Source organism: Heptranchias perlo, unplaced genomic scaffold, assembly GCF_035084215.1.
Source record: "Heptranchias perlo isolate sHepPer1 unplaced genomic scaffold, sHepPer1.hap1 HAP1_SCAFFOLD_483, whole genome shotgun sequence".
NCBI lineage: Eukaryota > Metazoa > Chordata > Chondrichthyes > Hexanchiformes > Hexanchidae > Heptranchias > Heptranchias perlo.
In genome coordinates, this window is record NW_027139498.1 from 98006 (window position 1) to 121957 (window position 23952).

At 43.1% G+C, this 23952-nt stretch overlaps 1 non-coding gene across 1 annotated transcript; it reads right to left on the reverse strand.

Moving 5' to 3' along the window:
• trnay-gua (transfer RNA tyrosine (anticodon GUA)) lies at positions 1–94 on the reverse strand. The gene is made up of 2 exons: positions 58–94; positions 1–36 (listed from the first exon to the last, which is right to left on the reverse strand). It is a non-coding gene; the product is annotated as a tRNA-Tyr (tRNA).
• Positions 95–23952: the final 23858 nt, after the last annotated feature.

Consider the following 23952-nt stretch of genomic DNA (forward strand, 5'->3'; position numbering starts at 1 on the left):
TCCTTCGAGCCGGAATTGAACCAGCGACCTAAGGATGACTTTATTTTGTTTTATTCACTACAGTCCTCCGCTCTACCAGCTGAGCTATCGAAGGGAAGTGATAAACAGTGCTGTCTTTGGTGATTGTTCACCGTGCGCCTGTTGACACGTTCAGACTCGTGGAGTCCGGTGCTGATCGAAGACTTCTTTTGCCTGAAAGCGAGAGCTGAGTGTTTTGAAGTGTTGCTGCTCAAAAGCGCTCCCTGCTGGTGAGCAGAGGCAGAGCAGCCTTGTTTGGGCAGACACAGAAAGTTTTCAGGTTTGAGAAAGGAAAAGAGGCATCCTGTGCCTTCATGGCAACATGTTAATCTGTGAGGTGCCTGTAAAGTTAAGAGAGCGACCTTGAACTAATTGCTGCTTATTGCAAAATCACGCGTTCTCCTTCGAGCAGGAATTGAACAAATGACGGAAGGATGACTTTGTCTTATTTTCCACGACAGTCTTGTCGCTCGACCAGCTGAGGTATCGAAGGGAAGCGGCAAAAATGTTTCACTTTGGTGATTGTTCACCGTGCACCTTTGACACACCCGGACTCGTGGATTCCAGTGCTCATGACTGAGGCTGACTCAGTACCTGCTCATACCGCAGTGCTGTGGGAGTGGGAGCTGCTCCGTGTTCTCCACAGCCTGGGCCAGTGACACAATGAATAATGGGACTGATTATTGATCTGGAGATTGTGGGTTCAAGTTTACGGAGGGTGTAAAGTGGAAGGCCGGGCCTGGAGAGCATTGGAATAGTCGAGTCTCGAGATAAACAAAGGCACGGATGAGGGTTTCAGCAGCAGAACATCATTCTGGAAGTTGGGATTTGTTTCTGCTGATGTTAATAACCGCTATAACTGGGCTGAAATTCAATATTCTGGATCGATGTCAAATAAGTCAACTTTGTTTCAAACAGAATGGGTCAATTACTTGATGAATTCAAGATAAGAGACTAATTGATGTCCTCATTACCGATTATTTTGCCTTTTCTCCTTTCTCACTGGAGATTATTTCAGTTCTCATCCCTTCAATTACTCTCATGGCCAAGTCCCAGCTCCCCGGTCCTTCCCGAGTGCCTCTCCCAGCCTTGGAATCCAGGGAAGGTATCAGTAATGTACCCGGGATCACTAAACACAAAACCCAGTCTGTGAATCACTTTCAGCTACTGGACTTATCGTGTGTCCCACAGCATCTCTCTCACCTTCGATGTGTGAATAGAGCATCAGGCCTGGGAATCTCGTCTTCAATTTAAATACACTCAGCAAATGTATTTAACAAAATACAAACAAGTAAACACATCAAGGCCCAATAATCCAGCACTAAATTCAAAGGAGTAAGTCTGTTATCAAACTCCTTGAGTGGACAGAATAAAGAAAAATCCCAACTCTAAGATCCCCTCGAATCCTTTGCAAATTCCTTACAAATCTTGACAATAATCAACAAGTCTAATTGAATGTTGACCTTTATCTCGAGTGGGGTTGGAATACAGAAGTGATGCTTCAGTTGTAATGAACCTTGGTCAGACCCCACCTGGAGAACTGGGTTCGAGGGAGAGATAAATCGGCCTTAGAAAAGGTACAGTGCAGATTCACCAGAATGATGCCGGGGTTAAAAGGGTTAAATTATGAGGACAGGTGGCATAAAGTTGGTTTTTATTCCCATGAGTTTAAAACATTGAGATGTGACCTCATCGAGGTGTTTAAAATAATAAAGGGATTCAATAAGGTCAGGCTGGAGTCATACCTAGCACAAAGGAAGATGGTAGTGGTTGTTGGAGGCCAATCATCTCGGCCCCAGGACATTGCTGCAGGAGTTCCTCAGGGCAGTGTCCTTGGCCCAACCATCTTCAGCTGCTTCATCAATGACCTTCCCTCCATTATAAGGTCAGAAATGGGGATGTTCGCTGATGACTGCACAGTGTTCAGTTCCATTCGCAACCCTTCAAATAATGAAGCAGTCCGTGCCCACATGCAGCAAGACCTGGACAACATCCAGGCTTGGCTGATAAGGGGCAAGTAACCTTCGCGCCAGACAAACACCAGGCAATGACTATTTTCAAAAAGAAAGAGTCTAACCACCTCCCCTTGACATTCAACGTCATTACCATCGCTGAATCCCCCTCCATCAACATCCTGGGGGTCACCATTGATCAGAAACTCAACTGGATCAGCCACAAAAATATTGTGGCTACGAGAGCAGGTCAGAGGCTGGGTATTCTGCGGCGAGTAACTCGCCTCCTGACTCCCCAAAGCCTTTCCACCATCTACAAGGCACAAGTCAGGAGTTTGATGGAACACTCTCCACTTGCCTGGATGAGTGCAGCTCCAACAACACTCAAGAAGCTCGACACCATCCAGGACAAAGCAGCCCGCTTGATTGGTACCCCATCCACCACCCTAAACATTCACTCCCTTCACCACTGGTGCACTGTGGCTGCAGTGTGGACCATCCACAGGATGCACTGCAGCAACTCGCTAAGGCTTCTTCGACAGCACCTCCCAAACCTGCGATCTCTACCACCTAGAAGGACAAGAGCAGCTGGCACATGGGAACAACACTACCTGCACGTTCCCCTCCAAGTCACACACCATCCCGACTTGGAAATATATCTCCGTTCCTTCATCGTCGCTGTATCACAATCCTGGAACTCCCTTCCTAACTGCACTATGGGAGAACCGTCACCACACGGTCTGCAGCGGTTCAAGAAGGCGGCTCACCACCACCTTCTCAAGGGCAATTAGGGATGGGCAATAAAATGCTGGCCTTGCCAGCGTTGCTCACGTCCCATGAACGAATAAAAAAAAATGCAGAAAAATGATTTCTTCTGGAGGGGGAATCCAGAACAAGAGGGAATAAGAAATAGGAGCAGGAGTGGGCCATGTGGCCCCTCGAGCCTGCTCTGCCATTCAGTAAGAACATGGCTGATCTTCTACCTTGACTCGACTTTCCTGCCCGATTCCTTGATTCCCTCGGTGTCCAAAAATCTCTCGATCTCATTCTTGAATATATTTAATGACTGAGCATCCACAGCCCTCTGGGGTAGAGAATTCCAAATATTCACAACCCTCTGAGTGAAGAAATTTTTCCTCATCTCAGTCCTAAATGGCCGATCCCTTATCCTGAGACTATGTCCCCAAGTTCTAGATTCTCCAGCAAGGAGAAACAGCCTCTCAGCATCTACCCTGTCAAGCCCTCCAAGAATTTTAGACATTTCAATGAGATCACCTCTCATTCTTCTAAACTCCGGAGAATATAGGGCCATTCTGCTCACTCTCTCCTCATACAAGAACTCTCTCATCCCAGGAATCAATCCAGTGAACCTTCGTTGCACCCCCTCTAAGGCAAGTATATCCTTCCTCAGGTAAGGAGACCACAACTGTATACAGTGCTCCAGGTGTGGTCTCACCAAAGCTCGATATAATTGCAGCAAGACTTCCTTACTCTTATACTCCAACACCATTGCAATAAAGGCCAACATGCCATTTGCTTTCCTAATTGTTTCCTGCAACTGCATATTAACTTTCTGTGATCTGTGTACAAGGACACCGAAATCTCTCTCAACAACAACATTTCTTAGTCTCTCACCTATTCAAAAACTATTCTGCTTTTCGATTCTTCCTACCAAAGTGAAAACATTCACATTTCCCCACATTAGGAACAGGAGGAGGCCGTTCAGCCCCTCGAGCCCGCCCCGCCATTCAACTAGATCATGGCTGATCTGTACCGAAACTCCATTTACCCGCCTTTGCTGCATATCCCTTGATACCTTTGCCAAACAAAAATCTATGAATCTCAGTCTTGAAAGCTCCAATTATCCCGCAGTATCCACAGTCTTATCAATATCAATATCACCCGGGACTGGACACTCCCCCAGCACTGGGATATCAGGGATAGAAACAACTGCAGCCCTTGGTTACTATGTGTAATAATCAATATCACCCGGAACTGGACAACCCCCAGCACTGGGCTATCAGGGATAGAAACAACTGCAGCCCTTGGTTACTATGTGTAATAATCAATATCACCCGGAACTGGACACCCCCCCAGCACTGGGATATCAGGGATAGAAACAACTGCAGCCCTTGGTTAATATGTGTAATAATCAATATCACCCGGGACTGGACACTCCCCCAGCACTGGGATATCAGGGATAGAAACAACTGCAGCCCTTGGTTAATATGTGTAATAATCAATATCACCCGGGACTGGACACTCCCCCAGCACTGGGATATCAGGGATAGAAACAACTGCAGCCCTTGGTTAATATGTGTAATAATTAATATCACCCGGGACTGGACACTCCCCCAGCACTGGGATATCAGCGATAGAAACAACTGCAGCCCTTGGTTAATATGTGTAATAATTAATATCACCCGGGACTGGATACTCCCCCAGCACTGGGATATCAGGGATAGAAACAACTGCAGCCCTTGGTTAATATGTGTAATAATCAACATTACCCGGGACTCATGATCCAGAAATCAGTCGAAACTTCCCCTGGATTTTTCTCCTTCACTTTAAGACCACGGGGAGAATCGCTGCTCCCGCTCTACCTGAATTTCCTGATTGATTGAGACACAGAAATATTCTACTGATCCGGACCTATGGATATTTGTTATTGTACATTTGAGAAAGTTTACCCTGATTACCGTTCTCTTGTACTGGGATTCAGTCTTTGAGATAAGGGTTAAGTTTGTTTGCAGACTCTAAGCTGTCATGTGTTTTCAGTGAATTAATGATAATACCCAGATATACTTCTCTCTGATACATTGACCTGCTGGATGTTATGCCGCCTATGTTCAAATCACAAGGGGAAAGTTCCAGCAGCATTATGTCAATATTTCATGTGAGCAGATAACAAAACTCGAGCACAGAAATCCCCGCAACGCCAGGTGCTTCCTGTCAGTTCAACAGAACAGCAAAACACACAGCGACTGGTCTGAGACACTACAGACTGTGAGCGGCTTTTCACACACTGGGGTTATGGGAAGTCATCCTCGATTCCAATTGAGCACCTTCTATAAATCCCTTTTTGTCTACAGGGAACACACCGTGTCTTTCCCTCGTACATTTCATCGATGGTGATAATGTTCAACTTCTCATTCCCAGTAAACGTGTCTGTGGGCTCTGCTTCTCTGTGAGAGTCTCACTGAGGGATCACAACACATTTCCTCTAATCTTTGGCAAGTTGCCATAAAAAGTTAAAAGCTCATTTATAGATTGTGACTGTTAAACTGTTCTGAATGGCAGAGTTCAGACACGGTCTGTCCCTGGACAGTGGATAAATACAGCAAAACTGGGCTATAAACAATGGGTGTTCCAGTACAGTGGGTAAATGCAGCGAAACTGGGCGATAAATAATGGGGTCTCTGTACAGTGGATAAATGCAGCAAAACTGGCTGTAAACATTGGGTGTTCCAGTACAGTGGGTAAATACAGCGAAACTGGGCGATAAATAATGGGGTCTCTGTACAGTAGATAAATACAGCAAAACTGGACGATAAACAATAGGCGTCCCTGTACATTGGATAAATGCAGCATCACGACAGTCTGTGATAATAGTCAGAGCAGGGTCAGCTCCAAAACAAAACCCTTCAATAAACAATGGGGTCCACATATCCAACCACATACGCACTGCATCCCCAAGACCGCCTAATTCCATCTCTGTAATCTGGCCTGTCACCGCCCCTGTCTCAACTCATCTGCTGCTGAAACTCTCATCCATGCCTTTGTTACCTCTAGACTTGACTATTCCAATGCTCTCATGGCTGGCGTCCCATCCTCCACACTCTATAAACTTGTGCTTATCCAAAACTCTGCTGCCTGTATCCTAACTCACATCAAGTCCCGTTCTCCGATGGCCCCTGTGTTCGCTGACCAACATTGGCTCCCGGTCCGGGAACGCCTCTATTTTAAAATTCTCATTCTTGTTTTCAATCTCTCCATGTCCTCGCCCCTCCCTATCTCTGTAAGCTTCTCCAGCCCTAAAACCCTCCGAGTTCTCTGCGCTCCTCCAATTAATGCCTCTTGTGCTTCCCCAATGTTAATAGCTCCACCATTGGCCTTCAGCTGCCTAGGCCCGAAGCTCTGGAATCCCCTCCCTAAACCTCTCCGCCTCTCTACCTATTTCTCCTCCTTTAAGACATTCCTTAAATCCTAACTCTTTGTTCAAGCTTTTAGTCCTTAACTGGTTAGTGTCAAATTTAGTTTGAAAATCGCTCCTGTGAAGCGTCTTGGGACGTTTTGCTACGTTAAAAGCGACGTTAAATGCAAGTTATTGTTTATTGTTGTTGGTCCCTATACAGTGGGTAAATGCAGCATCGCTACAGTCAGTGATAATTACATAGAATTGCATTGAATTACGTAGAATTTGGAGCACAGCTACTGGCCATTCGGCCCATTTGATCTATGCCAGTGTTTATTCTCCTCACGAGATTTCTCCCACGCTTCTTCATCTCATCCTATCAACATATCCTTCTATCCCTTTCTCCCTCATGTACTAATCTAGCTTCCCCTTAAATGCATCAAAGCTATTCGCCTCAACCACTCTATGTGGCAGCGAGCTCCACATTCCCACCATTCTCTGAGTAAATAAGTTTCTCCTGATTTCCTTATTGGATTAATTAGTGTCCATCTTATATTTATGCCTACTAGTTTTGTATTCCAACACAAGTGGAAACATCTGCTCTACGTCTACCCTATGAAACCCCAACATTATTTTAAAGACCTTTATTGTTTCATGCCTCAGCCTTCTCGTTGCAAGAGAAAGGAGCCCCAGCATTTTCAGTCTTTCCTGATAGATATCAACTCTCAGTTCTGGTGTCGGTCTTATGAATCTTAATTGGACCGTCTCCAGTGCCTCTCTGTCTTGTTTATGATATGGAAGTCAGAGCGCTGCACAGTGCACTTTAGGTGTGGTCTAAACAAGGTTCTATATAAGTTTAACATAATTTCTCTGCTGTTCAATTCGATTCCTCTAGAAATGAACCCCATGGCTTTGTTACAATTTTTATGGCCTTGTTAACCTGCGTTTCTAATTTTAATGATTTGTGAATCTGTTCCCCGAGATCCCTTTGCTCCTCTACCCCTTTTAGAATCTCATTTTCCAGGGTGTATGTGGCCTCCTCATTCCTCCTGCCAAAATGTACCATCAGCCATAATGAGAGCAGGGTCAGCTCCAATACAAAACTGTACAATAAACAATGGGGGTCCCTGTAGAGTGGGTAAATGCAGTATCACTACAGCTGGTAATAATAGTCAGAGCAGGGCCAGCTCCAATACAAAACTGTTCAATAAACAGCCAAAAATCTGTGTCCTCTGGTTACCGATCCGTCTGCACTGGAAACAGTTTATCCTTATTTACTCTGTCAAAACCGTTCATGATTTTGAACACCTCTTTCAAATGTTCCCTTAACCTTCTCTTCTCTAAGGAGAACAACCCCAGCTTCCCCAGTCTCTCCACATAACTGAAGTCCTTCATCCCTGGCACCATTCTAGCACATCTCTTCTGTAAGGCCTTCACATCCATCCTAAAGTGTGGCACCCAGAATTGAACTGAGGCCTAACCAGTAATTTTAATGGTTCAGCGTAACTTCCCTGCTTTTGCTTTGTGTGCCTTTGTTAATAAAGCCCTGGATCCCATATGCTTTTTTTTAGCAGCCTTCTCAACTTGTCCTGCCACCTTCAAAGATTTGTGTATGTGCACCTCCAGGTCTCTCTGTTCCTGCACCCCCTTTACAATTCTACTATTTGGTTTATATTGCCTCTCCTCATTCTTGCTACCAAAATGTGTCACTGCACATTTCTTTGCGTTAAATTTCATCTGCCATCTGCGAATTGACCAGTCCGTCTATGTCCTCCTGAAGTCTGCAACTATCTTCCACAATGTTTACTACATTTCCGAGTTTAGTGTAATCTGCAAACTTTGCAATTATACCCTCTATGCCCAAGTCCTGGTCATTAATATATATCAAAAAGAGCAGCAGTCCTAATACTGACCTCTGGCGAACACCACTGTATACTTCCCTCCAGTCTGAAAAACAACCGTTCACTACTACTCTCTGCTTTCGGTCCCCTCGTCAATTTTGTATCGACGCTGCCAATGTCCCGTTAATTCCGTGGGCTTTAAATTTGCTAACCAGTCTAGTATGTGGTACTTTATCAAATGCTTTTTGAAAGTCGATATACTCAACATCAACATTACGACCCTCATCAATCCTCTCTGTTACTTCATCAAAGAACTGAATCAATTTAGTCAAACATGATTTTCCTTCAACAAATCCGTGCTGACTTTCATTTATTAACCCATACTTTTCCACGTGCCGATTTATTTTGTCCCGGATTATTGTCTCCAAAAGTTTCCTCACCACCGACGTTCGGCTGACTGGCCTATAATTGCTGCTTTATCCCTCTCCCCTTTTTTGAACAGGACTGCAACATTTACAATCCTCCAGTCCTCCGGCATCATCCCCATATCAAATGGAACCACAAGAGATGGGTGAGATCCTAAATGAATATTTCGCATCGGTATTTACGGTTGAGAAAGGCATGGATGTTAGGGAACTTGGGGAAATAAATAGTGATGTCTTGAGGAGTGTACATATTACAGAGAGGGAGGTGCTGGAAGCTTTAACGCGCATCAAGGTAGATAAATCTCCGGGACCTGATGAAATGTATCCCAGGACGTTATGGGAGGTTAGGGAGGAAATTGCGGGTCCCCTAGCAGAGATATTTGAATCATCCACCGCTACAGGTGAGGTGCCTGAAGATTGGAGGGTAGCAAATGTTGTGCCTTTGTTTAAGAAGGGCGGCAGGGAAAAGCCTGGGAACTACGGACCGGTGAGCCTGACATCTGTAGTGGGTAAGTTGTTAGAGGGTATTCTGAGAGACAGGATCTACAGGCATTTGGAGAGGCAGGGACTGATTAGGAACAGTCAGCATGGTTTTGTGAGTGGAAAATCATGTCTCACGAATTTGATTGAGTTTTTTGAAGGGGTAACCAAGAAGATAGATGAGGGCTGTGCAGTAGACGTGGTCTACATGGACTTTAGCAAAGCCTTTGACAAGGTACCGCATGGTAGGTTGTTACATAAGGTTAAATCTCACGGGATCCAAGGTGAGGTAGCCAATTGGATACAAAATTGGATTGACGATAGAAGACAGAGGGTGGTTGTAGAGGGTTGTTTTTCAAACTGGAGGCCTGTGACCAGCGGTGTGCCTCAGGGATCGGTACTGGGTCCGCTGTTATTTGTTATTTATATTAATGATTTGGATGAGGATTTAGGAGGCATGGTTAGTAAGTTTGCAGATGAGACCAAGATTGGTGGCATTGTGGACAGTGAAGAAGGTTATCTAGGATTGTAACGGGATCTTGATAAATTGGGCCAGTGGGCCGATGAATGGTAGATGGAGTTTAATTTAGATAAATGTGAGGTGATGCATTTTGGGAGATCGAATCGGGCCTGGACCTACTCCGTTAATGGTAGGGCATTGGGGAGAGTTATAGAACAAAGGGATCTAGGAGTAGAGGTTCATAGCTCCTTGAAAGTGGAGTCACAGGTGGATAGGGTGGTGAAGAAGGCATTCAGCATGCTTGGTTTCATTGGTCAGAACATTGAGTACAGGAGTTGGGATGTCTTGCTGAAGTTGTACAAGACATTAGTAAGGCCATACTTGGAATACTGTGTACAGTTCTGGTCACCCTATTATAGAAAGGATATTATTAAACTAGAAAGAGTGCAGAAAAGATTTACTAGGATGCTACCGGGTCTTGATGGTCTGACTTATAGGGAGAGGTTGGATAGACTGAGACTTTTTTCCCTGGAGAGTAGGAGGTTTAGGGGTGATCTTATAGAAGTCTATAAAATAATGAGGGGCATAGATAAGGTAGATAGTCAAAATCTTTTCCCAAAGGTAGGGGAGTCTATAGCGAGGGGGCATAGATTTAAGGTGAGAGGGGAGAGATAGAAAAGGGTCCAGAGGGGCAATTTTTTCACTGAAAGGGTGGTGAGTGTCTGGAACGAGCTGCCAGAGGCAGTAGTAGAGGTGGGTACAATTTTGTCTTTTAAAAAGCATTTGGACAGTTACATGGGTAAGATGGGTATGGAGGGATTTGGCCAAGTGCAGGCAATTGGGACTAGCTTAGTGGTATAAACTGGGCGACATGGACATGTTGGGCCGAAGGGCCTGTTTCCATGTTGTAAACTTCTATGATTCTATGATTCTATATCTAAGGAGGATTGGAAGATTGTGGCCAGAGCCTTCACAATTTCCACCCTTACTTCCCTCAGTAATATGGGATGCATCCCATCTGGACCGGGTGAAATTTCTACATTGAGTATTGCCAATCTTTTAATTACCTCCTCTTTATTTATTTTTATCCTATACAATATCACTGCTACCTCCTCCTTTATTGGTAAACTGGCAGCATCATCTTCCCGAGTGAAGACAGATACAAATTATTAATTTAGTGCTTCAGCCAAGCCCTCTGCCTCCACAAAAAGATTTACTATTTTTATCCCTAATCGGCCACACCCTTCCTTTGACTACACCTTTACTATTTATATCCATATAAAAGACTTTGGGTTCCCTTTTATGTTAGCCGCTAATCTCTTCTCCTACGCTCTCTTTGCTCCACTTATTCCCTTTTTTAGATCTCCCCTGTACTTTCTTTATTCAGCCTGGTTCTCTACTGTATTATGAACCTTAAATTCATCATAAACCTCTTTTTTTCTGTTTCATTTTAATCTCTTTATCTTTCGTCATCCAGGGAGCTCCAGCTTTGAATGCCCTTCCTTTCTCCCCCGTAGGGATCTGCCTACTCTGCACCTGAACCAACTCCTCCTTGAAGGCCTCCCATTGTTCAATTACTGTTCTGCCTGACAATTTTTGATTCCAATCCACCTGGGCAAGATTCCTTTTTAACTCACTGAAATTTGCCCTCCTTCAGTTAAGCATTTTCACGTTTGATTGTTCCTTGTCCTTTTCCGTAACTATTCTAAACCAAATGATATTATGATCACTGTTCCCCAAATGCTGCCCCACTGAAACATGCTCCACCTGCCCCACTTCATTCCTCAGAACTAGATCCAGCACCATTTCCCTTGTGGTTGGGCCGGAAACACATTGTTCCACAAAGTTTTCTTGAACACTTTTCAGGAATTCTTCTCCCCCTTCGCCCTTTACTCTGTTACTGTCGCAGTCTATATTGGGATAATTGAAGTCCCCCATTATCATAGCTCCTCTATTGTTCCTTAATTTTAACCAGATTCTGTCTTTGACCCCTTAGCTACATCATCTCTTTTCAGTGCTATAATAGTTCGTTTGCTCAAAACTGCCATGCCCCCTCCTTTCTTTCCTTCCCTATCTTTCATGAATACCTTATAGCCCGGAAAATTAAGTTCCCAATCCTCCCCTTCTTTAAACCAAGTCTCCATTATTGCCATTCTATCATCGTCTCACGTGGCGACATGAGCCGGCAGCTCATCAACCTTATTTACCACACTACTTGCACATGCACTCGAATCGCAGACTGCCTCGCATTTGCCACCTATTTGTTCCCTCCTCTTTCTGATCTGTTCTTTACTCTAGTGCTATTTGTCCCTCCCAGTCCTCTGTGCACCTTGATTCTCCTCTCTAATGTGTCAACCTGGTGTCTATTCCCCAGCCAAATTAGTGTAAACCACCTCCTACAGCACTGGTTAACCTCCCCTTGAGGACATCGGTCCCAGCTCTGTTGAGGTGCAACCCGTCCATCTTGAACAGATCCCTCCTGCCCCAGAACTGGTCTCAATACACCATGTATCTGAAGCCCACCCTCCAGCATCATTTCTCCAGCCACACATTAACCTGCCTTATTTTACTATTCCTGTACTCATGAGCCCATGGCACTGTGTGTAATCCAGAGATTACCACATTTGAGATCCTGTTTTTTAACTTCCGCCCTAGCTCCTGCAACACCGACTGGAGGACCTCGACCCTTTTCCTTCCTATGTCATCGGTTCCCACATGGATCACGAAGTCTGGCTGTTCCCCTTCCCCCGTCAAGATTTTCTGCACCCTCTCAGTAATGTCCTTTACCCTGGCATCAGTGAGGCAACACACCATGCGAGACTCACGTTGGCGGTTGCAGAAACGCCTATCTATCCCCTGACAATGGAATCCCCTGTAACAACCGCATTTATTTTGCCCCCCTGTGCAGCCGAGTCCCCCATGGTGCTGTGGATTTGTTCCTGACTGCACTCCCCGAGGTGTCAACACCCTCACTGGTTTTCAACACTCAATACTGGTTGTGAGTGCCACACTCCCAGGGGACTCCTGCATTGCCTGTCTGTTCCTTCCAGTTTGTCTGGTGATCATCCACTCTCTCTCCGCATGAACTCTCCGTATCTGCGGGGTGACCACCTCCTGAAACGTGCTATCCACATAACTCTCTGCTTCCCGTATGCACTGCAGTGACGCCAGCCGCCCCTTCAGCTCAGAAACCTCGAGCTCGAGCTCGAGCAGTTGGCGGCATTTCCTGCACATGTGCTTCTCCAGGACACACAAACTATCCTGGAGTTCCCACATGGCACAGGATGTGCATGCGACGGGCCTCAGCTGTCCCGCCATGTTAGCTTCAGTCATTTAAACTTTGTTTTGCTTTAAGGCACTTTACTGTTTATCTATCACTAAAACACGAACTACTAAAAAATACCATCCAATTAACTAAATACTGACTTACCCTCGGCGCTCCTCGTCTTGTTTAGATTCCTCGTGCGGCTCCCTTTATGCTTCGCTCAGTCTTAGTCGACAGTGCTTTGGTTCAAATCACTTACCACCTCATTCCATCTCTGAAACTAATTCCCACACTCACCAAATTCCCACACTCACCTAATTCCCAGTTGAAAGTCCTCACCCTGTTAGCATTTCAGTCCGTTCGAGATTCGCTCTCTGTCTTTCCCAACCTCTGTGCTCAAGGCTTTATTTTTTACCTCTTCTCTCATCTCACCATATTCACTTTTGTCATTCTCTCCTTCATTGTATTGTGTGTATGCCTTTTTATTTAGATTCAATTTAATTCTCACCTCTTTATTTATCCATGATATCTCATTTGTTGTTCTTATTTCATCACAAAAAACATAAGAACATAAGAATTAGGAGCAGGAGCAGGCCATATAGCCCCTCGAGGCTGCTCCGCCATTCAATAAGATCATGGCTGATCTTCGACCTCAACTCCACTTTCCTGCCCGACCCCCATATCCCCTGTCCCCTAGAGTCTAAAACTCTGTCTATCTCTGCCTTGTATGTACTTAACGACACAGCATTCAAAGCCCTTTGGGGTAGAGAATCCCAAAGGTTACAACCCTCTGCGAGAAGAAATTCCTCCACATCTGTCTTGAATGGCTGACCCCTTATCCTGCGAATATGCCCACTAGTTCTAGACTCTCTAGCCAGGGGAAACAATCTCTCAGCATCAACCCTGTCTAGCCCCTCATAATCTTATATGTTTCAATGAGATCACCACTTATTCTTCTAAACTCCAGAGAGTATAGGCCAATTGTACTCAACCTCGTGGAATGTATTTCTCCTGAACTCTATTGCTCTTTCCTTTAAATGTCGCCCACCGTTGTTCTATCTCTTTGTCTGTCAATATGTTTCTCCAGTTTGCCTTCCTTTGATCCATCTTCGTTCCCTCATAATTGACCCCACCCCTATACCTTTATGTCTCTTAATCATTATCTTAAACCTCTTATGTCTCTTAATCATTATCTTAAATACTGTGATCACTAACCCGTAGATCTTCTCTCACACTTACTCCACGTATCTGCTCCAGCTCATTCCCCATTATTAAGTCTCCCAGTGCTTCTCCTCTTGTTGATGTTCTTATGCATTGGGTCAGAAAGGAGTCTTGTAAATATTGTAAAAAGCTCATTCCCCTTCTCCCCTTTCACTCCCTCTTCCTGCCAGTTTATTTGGGGTTAGTTGAAATCTCTAATGATTCCGATTCTGTGTTATTTCCTCATTCCATAAATGTGCCTGCGTATTTCCCTCTCCACTTCCTTGCCACTATTTTATGGGCTGGAGTATATCACCAATAGTGTGACTGATCCATTCCTATCCTTCATCTCAATCCATCTCAATATGGATTGTGTTTTATCTCTTTGTTAGTTATATCCTCTCCTGCTACGGCCATTATGTTATGTCTAATGAACACCTCCACCTCTCCTTCCCTTTTATTTCTAAATACATTATATCTGCAATATTTAACTACATGTCGAAATCCAGCGTCATTCTGCCGCAGTAAATGAAAGATGAAATATCAGAACAGGTGTTCAACATCACACGGATGAGATAAGCCTCGAGAGGAAGCTAGGAAGATCATTCATTGGACACCCGCTCTCTAAAGGGTGACACGATTTGTGGCCTGAACCTCTATTGACAGTAAAGTTATAAACAACGGAAACTGGTCCTAGTATTGAGTGAAGAGATGTCGTTGAAATTGTCGTTGGAACTTAGTTGAACCGATGCAGCATAAACGAGAGCAAATGAAACTTTATCGCTGTACTGAACGGTCACTCACAATCTAACAACAAGAAATAAATGCTCAGAGAACAGAAACACGGTGATCTGAGCACCAAAAATAAACAGTCTGAGCTTCAGATAACATTGAGACTAAAGGAAACTACAGGCCAGTTAGCATGACATCAGTCGTCGGGAAAATGCTGGAATTCATTATTAAGGAAGTGGTAACAAGGCACTTAGAAAATCATAATATAATTAGACAGAGTGAGCATGGTTTTATGAAAGGGAAATCGTGTTTAACAAATTTATTAGAGTTCTTTGAGGATGTAACCAGCAGGATAGATAAAGGGGAACTAGTGGGAAAGTAATCTGTGAGGAGGACACAACAAGTCTGCAAAGGGGATATGGACATGTGAGTTGAGTGGGCAAGGAGGTGGAAGACAGAGTATAATGTGGGGAATGTGAGGTTATTCATTTTGGTAGGAAGAATAGAAAAACAGAATGTTTTTTAAAGAGTGAGAAACTATTAAATGTTGGTGTTCAGGGAGATTTGTACAAAAAGTTAGCATGCTGGTACAGCAAGCAAAAGGAAGGCAAATGGCATGTTGGCCTTTAATACAAGGAGTACAAGAGTATGGAAGTCTTACTACAATTGTACAGGGCTTTGGTGAGACCTCACCTGGAGTACTGTGTACAGTTCTGGTTTCCTTATCCAAGGAAGGATATACTTGCCTAAGAGGCGGTGCAACGAAGGTTGGACTGAGATGAAAGGGTTGTCAGTGTGGAGAAATTGAGCAGAATGGGCCTATAGTGTTTGGAGTTTAGAAGAATGAGACGTGGTCTCATTGAAACATACAAGATTCCAAGAGAGCTTAAGAGGGTAGATGGTGAGAGGTTGTTTCCCATGGCAGGAGAGTCTAGAACCAGGGGGCATAGTCGCAGGATAAGGGGTCGGCCATTTAAGACTGAGATTATGAGGAACCAATTCACACAGAGGGTTGCGAATCTTTGGAATTCTCTCCCCCAGAGCACTGTGGATGCTGAGCCGTTGAATATGTTCAAGGCTGAGCTAGGTAGATTTTTGGGCTCTCGGGGAATCAAGGGATATGGGGATCGGACAGGAAAGTAGATTTGAGATCGAAGATCAGCCATGATCTTATTGAATGGCAGAGCAGGCTCAAGAGGCCGTAAGGCCGACTCCTGTTCCTATTGTTTATGTTCTTAAGTTCTAAAGGGCTAGAACATTAGAAAGGATATATTAGCCTTGGAAGGAGTGCAGTGCAGTTTCACCAGAATGATACCAGGACTCCATGGGTTAGATTATGAGGAGAGATTACATAAACTCGGCTTGTATTGCCTAGAATATAAAAGTTAATGGGTGATTTGATTTTGAAACGAATTGAAAAGGCAGATAGAGAGATTTTTTTTCCACTGATGGGGAATCTAGGGCAGGGGGACCTAACCTTAAAGTCAGAGCCGGGCCATCCAGGAGAGAAGTTAGGAAACACTTCTTCACGAAAAAATTGGTAGAAATGTGGAATTCGCCCACAAAAAGCAGTAAAAGCCTCTCAATTCGTAATTTTAAATCTGAGATCGATACATTTTCACTAACAAAGGGTATTAAGGGGTATGGAGTTATAGTATCATTGAAGGTGGAGCACAGGAGGAAGCCATTCGGCCCATTGTGCTTGTGAAAGAGCTATCCAATTAGTCCCATTTTCCTGCTCATTCCCCATATCTCTGTAAAGTTTTCAGTTCAAGTATTTATCTAATTCCTTTTTCAAAATTACTGTTGAATCTGCTTCCACCTCCCTTTCAGGCAGTGAATTCCAGATTAGAACACCTCGCTGTGTAAAAGCTTGTTTCCTCATGTCGCCTCTGGCTCTTTTGCCGATCCCTTAAATCAGTGACCTCTGGTTACCGGCCCTTCTTCCACTGGAAATAATGTCTCCTTATTTACTCTGTCAAAACCGTTCATGATTTTGAACACCTCTATTAAATCTCCTCTTAACCTTCTCTGTTTGAAGGAGAACAACCCCAGATTCTCCAGTCTCTCCACAGAACTGAAGTCCCTCATCCCTGGTACCATTCTAGTAAATCTCTTCTGCACCCTCTCTAAGGCCATGACATCCTAAAGTGTGTTACCCAGAATTGAGCACAATTCTCCAGCTGAGGACGAACCAGTGTTTTATAAAGTCAAGGCAGGTAAATGGAGTGAGGAAACAGATCAGCCATGATCTCATTGAATGATGGAACAGACTCGAGGGGCAGAACGGTGTACTCCTGTTCCTATGTCCTGTGTCCTTATGTTACAGTGGCTGTACGTTAAATTTCAGGTGAGATTTTTGTCTGATCCCAGGGCCACCTCTAACGCTATAGTTTCTGTCCATCACATTTTAGGGGAGATTTCTGCTGATTTCAGTGTTGCCTCTTACTTTACAGTGTGTGTCCATTACATTCCAGTTGAGATTTCTGTCTGAGTCCAGGATCCTTCTGATTTTATAATGCTTTACCTTTACATTTCAGGTGAGATTGCTATTTGATCCCAGGGAATTATTTAAACCTATAATGTACAGGGTCTGCCCATTATATTTCAGGTGGAATTTAAGACTGATTCCAGGGGCCCCATTGACTCTCACGTATCTATCCAATAGATTTCAGGTGAGATTTCTGTCTGATGCCAGGGAAACGCTTTAACCCTTTGGTTCTGAACTCTTGGAAATGCAGTAGAAGGAATCGCTCTGTTCCATTCTCCTTCATAGTTCTGAACTCCTGGGCATGTTGTCGAAAGTCTCCCTTATCTACATGTGCCAGACCTACTGCCAAGTTATGGGGAGGATTTAGGGCACAAAATGGAAACCGTTTCAAGTGGGGAGGACCCCTGGTAACAGCAGATGGTGTCTGAGTGACCGGGAGGGAGAATCGATCCAAAGGTGAGGATATACCTGTTCAACCCCCTGACATGCGGCCGTGTATTTCCCGTTCCGCAGCTGGTGATGCGAGAGCCTGGTGTATGGTACTGGAGTTAAAAATGTAGAACATCAAGGGGCCTGACACCCCGCCAGCGTTCCTGTGTCTCCACATCCACCGCGATGACGGCAGTTTCTCCAACTAATGGCTGAAGGTGGAACTCTGAGACCTGGGAGGACGGCCAGTGGATACATCATCTGGAGACATAAGCAGCGATAAACCACCACCCCCGCCCCCCCCCCCCCCCCCCCCACACACACACACCAGTGTCCTCTCTTTGTGCCAGATATGTATAGCTGCAGTTCCCGGGGTAGAGACTGAAACTCTGCTCAGTGTGAGATATGTAAAGCTGCAGTTCCCGGGGTAGAGACTGAAACTCTGCTCAGTGTGAGATATGTATAGCTGCAGTTCCTGGGGCAGAGACTGAAACTCTGCTCAGTGTGAGATATGTATAGCTGCAGTTCCCGGGGCAGAGACTGAAACACTGCTCAGTGTGAGATATGTATAGCTGCAGTTCCCGGGGCAGAGACTGAAATTCTGCTCAGTGTGAGATAGGTATAGCTGCAGTTCCTGGGGCAGAGACTGAAATTCTGCTCAGTGTGAGATATGTATAGCTGAAGTTCCCGGGACAAAGACTGAAACTCTGCTCAGTGTGAGATATGTAAAGCTGCAGTTCCCGGGGTAGAGACTGAAACTCTGCTCAGTGTGAGATATGTATAGCCGCAGTTCCCGGGGTAGAGACTGAAACTCTGCTCAGTTTGAGATATGCATATCTGCAGTTCCCTGGGTAGAGACTGAAACTCTGCTCAGTGTGAAATATGTATAGCTGCAGTTCCCTGGGTAGAGACTGAAACTCTGCTCAGTGTGAGATATGTATAGCTGCAGTTCCCGGGGTAGAGACTGAAACTCTGCACAGTGTGAGATATGTATAGCTGCAGTTCCAGGGGTAGAGACTGAAACTCTACTCAGTGTGAGATATGTATAGCTGCAGTTCCCGGGGTAGAGACTGAAACTCTGCTCAGTGTGAGATATGTATAGCTGCAGTTCCCGGGGTAGAGACTGAAATTCTGCTCAGTTTGAGATATGTGTAGCTGCAGTTCCCAGGGCTGCCACTGAGTAACAGCACCATTCTGAGTCCGATCACTGAGACAAGGTCCAGCTTCAGTTGGTGTGATGGAGGGCGGGAAATCCATGGCATGAATAACAATCAGGTTATTTGTTCGGAGCGATTTCATATTACTGTGTTATATTGAATGATCTCAATATGTTAGAATTTAAATCAACTGCTACTGTAATTTGTGAAGCGACCTGTAGCTGCTTGGGGCCTATCCCAAAAGGGTTATTGGTCCAGCTGTAGCCTGGCTGATGCCAATCATCAGTGGGATGGTGAGCTGCTGGACTCGGGAATCTCCCGGCTCGGGGTGTTCATGGATCTCAATTTCTCCTCTCTGTACCGGGAAAGGCAATTTGAAAAGGTCAGTGAAATGATGATCGGCGAAATGATGACCAATGAAATGATGATCACTGAAATGATGGTCAGTAAATGATGATCAATGAAATAATGATCAATAAAACGATGATCGGTGAAATGATGATCAGTGAAATGATGATCGGTGAAATGATGATCAGTGGAATGACGATCAGTGAAATGATGATCAATGAAATGATGATCGGTGAAATGATGATCGGTGAAATGATGATCGGTGAAATGATGATCGGTGAAATGATGATCAATGAAATGATGATCGGTGAAATGATGATCGGTGAAATGATGATCAGTGAAATGATAATCAGTGAAATGATGATCGGTGAAAAGATGATCGGTGAAATGATGATCAGTGAAATGATAATCAGTGAAATGATGATCGGTGAAAAGATGATCGGTGAAATGATGATCAGTGAAATGATGATCAGTGAAATGATGATTGGTGAAATGATGATCGGTGAAATGATGATCAGTGAAATGATAATCAGTGAAATGATGATTGGTGAATTGATGATCGGTGAAATGATGATCAGTGAAATGATGATCGGTGAAATGATGATTAGTGAAAAGATGATCGGTGAAATGATGATCGGTGAAATGATTATTAGTGAAAAGATGATCAGTGAAATGAAGATCGGTGAAATGATGATCAGTGAAATGATGATCGGTGAAACGAAGATCGGTGAAATGATGATCGGTGATCGGTGAAATGAAGATCGGTGAAATGATGATCGGTGAAATGATGATCGGTGAAATGATGATCGGTTAAATGATGATCAGTGAAATGATGATCAGTGAAATGATGATCGGTTAAATGATGATCAGTGAAATGATGATCGGTGAAATGATGATTGGTGAAATGATGATCGGTGAAATGATGATCAGTGAATTTGGTTTGAGTCTGAGAAAACTCCTTCCTCGGTTTTCTATCAGTTTCCACCACACGGTTATTCCGTTATTTTGCATCATTCCAATGCCCGGTCCGTGACTGATTTCCTTTTCAGACTCACAGCGGCCATTGGTCTCTCGGGAGAAGGCGGTGGGTGGAACCTGGGCTCATTGTTTTCAGAAGTGGGCAGCTTACTTCTCATTGGGGGATTTTACCGGACTGCAATTCACGCTTCACACCTGATTGAAATGTATTGGTTATTTGGAAGGAAACATTGGTTTCTGTACAAACTGTTGTGAACGAATTAACTCCCAGATCAGTCGGGAGGTGCTGGAGGGACCGCTCGGTATCTGCAAACAGTTCGGTTAATGTTCGGTCCCATCGGTGTAAGCGGCTCTCGGGACGATGCTGCGGGCCTTCCTCACCCTATTTCTACTACAGGTCCTGAACTGTGAGTTATTGATCATTGAAAGTATTCGGTTATCTATTGATACGGTGATTATTATTAAAATATCTGCCTCATTAATATAATTATTGATCTTTCGTACGGAACACATTGAGGTGATGTGGAAAGGAAATGTTCTTTTCTTGAATTGTAATAGTGTTATGTAGAGTTTAGAAATCGGGGCTTGTTTATCAATCGCCTGCCACCTGCGGCTCTTGGACAGACAGAGCAGACTGGAGTTGAAATTCTAATCGGACTATTTAAACTGAGCCTGTTAGAAGTAGAGCGCGGTCACTGTGAGAATAGAGAGTATCGGAGTCTGGGGTGTAATTAACTCACTGAGTGTAGAACACCAGTCAAAGCTGCACCTACTGCCGACTGACCCCACACAGACATTTCTGTCCCCGATAATTCTCAGTGGAAGAGCTGTCTGACCCGCGTGCGAGACAGAGAATTAAAATAAACATTTTAAAATAGTTTTTTCAGCATTAGATTGTTGGAAAAGATTTATAAATATTGTAAAATTAAATATTAACTAGAGTTAGAACCGATAATGCTTCAATTATTATTAATTATTATTATAAATATTATTATGTACACGCTCCAAAAAGTGATGTTACTGAAATTTCCTAAATGTCTGTGGGATTTGCTGTGTGAGGATTGTTGTTCAGTTAGTGATGATCTTCAAAATGATCACCCTTTTATATTAAATTAATCTTTCTATTTCATACATTCATATGTACAGTGTCGTATAATGAACGTTTCTCATGCTCCTTCCACATGCTCCATACTTTTTGTACAGTGTTATGTGGTGTTTAATGATAGATCGAGACTTGTTTATCAATCGCCTTCCACCTGCGGCTCTTGTGCAGACAGAGCAGACTGGAGTTGAAATTCCAATCGGACGATTTAAACTGAGCCTGTTAGAAGTAGAGCGCGGTCACTGTTAGAATAGAGAGTATCGGAGTCTGGGGTGTAAGTTAACTCACTGAGTGTAGAACACCAGTCAAAGCTGCACCTACTGCCGACTGATCCCACACAGACATTTCTGCCCCGATAATTCTCAGTGGAAGCGCTGGCTGAACCCAGTGTGATAGAGAGAATTGAAATAAACACATTTGTAATAGTTTGTTCAACATTAGAGTGTTGGAAATAGTTTATAAATATTGCATAATTAAATATTAACTAGAGATGGAACCAATATTGGAACAATTAGTATTAATTGTTAGTATAATTATTATAAAGCACACACTCCAAAAATAATATTATTCTTAGGTCCTAAATCTCCAAGTATATGCCATGTGAGTATTCTTGTTTAGTTAGCGAGTATCTTCAAAATTAGAAGTTTTTATATCAAATAAAGCTTTCTATTTGATGCATTTGGATGTACAGTGTCTTCTTGAAAGTAATGTTTCTTGATCTGTATATTTATTAATCTCTATCAATAAGAAATGCTGGCTTACAGACAGGGAAATGTTCTCGCACTGTTACCAGATAGATCGTGCGTTTACTTTAAGTATTAGGGTAAATCTCATTTTATTTTATAAAACTGATTGAATACTAAAATACTGTTTCTGTAGATGATTTAAAGAGCGTTGATTACAAAGCATAAAACAGAGAAGAAAAAATGAAATGTACTTTACTCCCTGAATCATTTCCACAAATCTCATGCTCATGAAAACCAATTTATAAAAAGAGTGCATATTTTATTCAAATTTGTCTCTGAATGTGATCGTGTGATGTGTAAAACAAAAATAATTAAATTTCTACAATTGTTGTTCAATGCACAGTTTTGTTTGTGTGATGTTATGTTCCATCTGCTTCAAATAGACAAAAATCTTCCATTTCTGTCGGTGTCAGTGAATATGTTGAGAATATTTTAGATCTGATTCATACATAGGTTAAATTACCTGAGGGCGTTTGTGTCAAATTTACATTTAAAACCTAAATTGAATAAAAATACCGCGGCATTTTGTTTTAATTTGTCCCCTGCGGCTCTTGCCGGACAGAGCAGACTGGGGTTGAAATTCTAATCGGACTATTTAAACTGAGCCTGTTAGAAGTAGAGCGCGTTCACTGTTAGAATAGAGAGTATCGGAGTCTGGGGTGTAAGTTAACTCACTGAGTGTAGAACATCAGTCAAAGCTGCACCTACTGCCGACTGATCCCACGCAGACATTTCTGTCCCCGATATCTCTCAGTGGAAGAGCTGTCTGACCCGCGTGCGAGACAGAGAATTAAAATAAACATTTTAAAATAGTTTTTTCAGCATTAGATTGTTGGAAAAGATTTATAAATATTGTAAAATTAAATATTAACTAGAGTTAGAACCGATAATGCTTCAATTATTATTAATTATTATTATAAATATTATTATGTACACGCTCCAAAAAGTGATGTTACTGAAATTTCCTAAATGTCTGTGGGATTTGCTGTGTGAGGATTGTTGTTCAGTTAGTGATGATCTTCAAAATAATCACCCTTTTATATTAAATTAATCTTTCTATTTCATACATTTATATGTACAGTGTCGTATAATGAACTTTTCTCATGCTCCTTCCACATCCTCCATACTTTTTATACAGTGTTATGTGGTGTTTAATGATAGATCGAGACTTGTTTATCAATCGCCTTCCACCTGCGGCTCTTGTGCAGATAGAGCAGACTGGAGTTGAAATTCCAATCGGACTATTTAAACTGAGCCTGTTAGAAGTAGAGCGGGGTCACTGTTAGAATAGAGAGTATCGGAGTCTGGGGTGTAAGTTAACTCACTGAGTGTAGAACACCAGTCAAAGCTGCACCTACTGCCGACTGATCCCACACAGACATTTCTGTCCCCGATATTTCTCAGTGGAAGAGCTGTCTGACCCCCATGTGATAAAGAGAATTGAACTAAAATATTTTGACTAGTTTGTTCAGCATTAGAATGTGGGACAAGGACTATTAATATTGTCTAATTAAATATTAACTAGAAATGGAACCAATGTTGTTACTATTAGTATTAATCGTAAGTATAATTATTATTAAGTACAATCTCCAAAAAATGATGTTACTGAAGATCCTAAATCTCCGGTGAATTTGCAGTATCAGAATTTTTGTTTAGTTATTGATATCTTCAAAATTTTAACTTTTATATTAAATTAAGCTTTCTATTTCATACAGTGTTATGCAGAATGTCATGTCTTAATTAATGTTTTATAATCTCCTTCCACATGCCTGTTAGAAGTAGAGTGTCCTGTGGAGTGTAATGAGATATCGGGACTTGTTTCTCAGTCTCCTTCCATCTGCATGATATTTTTTGCTGAGTTTGTCGGTCGGTGACTCCGTTCGGTTTCTCACGCTTTCCAGTCTGTGTTTGATTATTTAATAATCTCTATCAATAAGAAATGCTGCTTTACAGACAGGGAAATGTTCTCGCGCTATTGTCAGTTAGGTTATGCGTTCAGCAAATGTGATTTCCGTGAATTTCTTTATTTAATTTTATAAAACTGATTGGATATTAAATCCTGCTTTTGCAGATAATTTAAAGAGCATTTACTGCATATCATTGAACAGAGAAAAACATGAAATGTATTCCACTCGCTGAATCATTTTAAAAAATCACGTACTGATCAAAACCGGACGGTCTGCACCTGGGCAG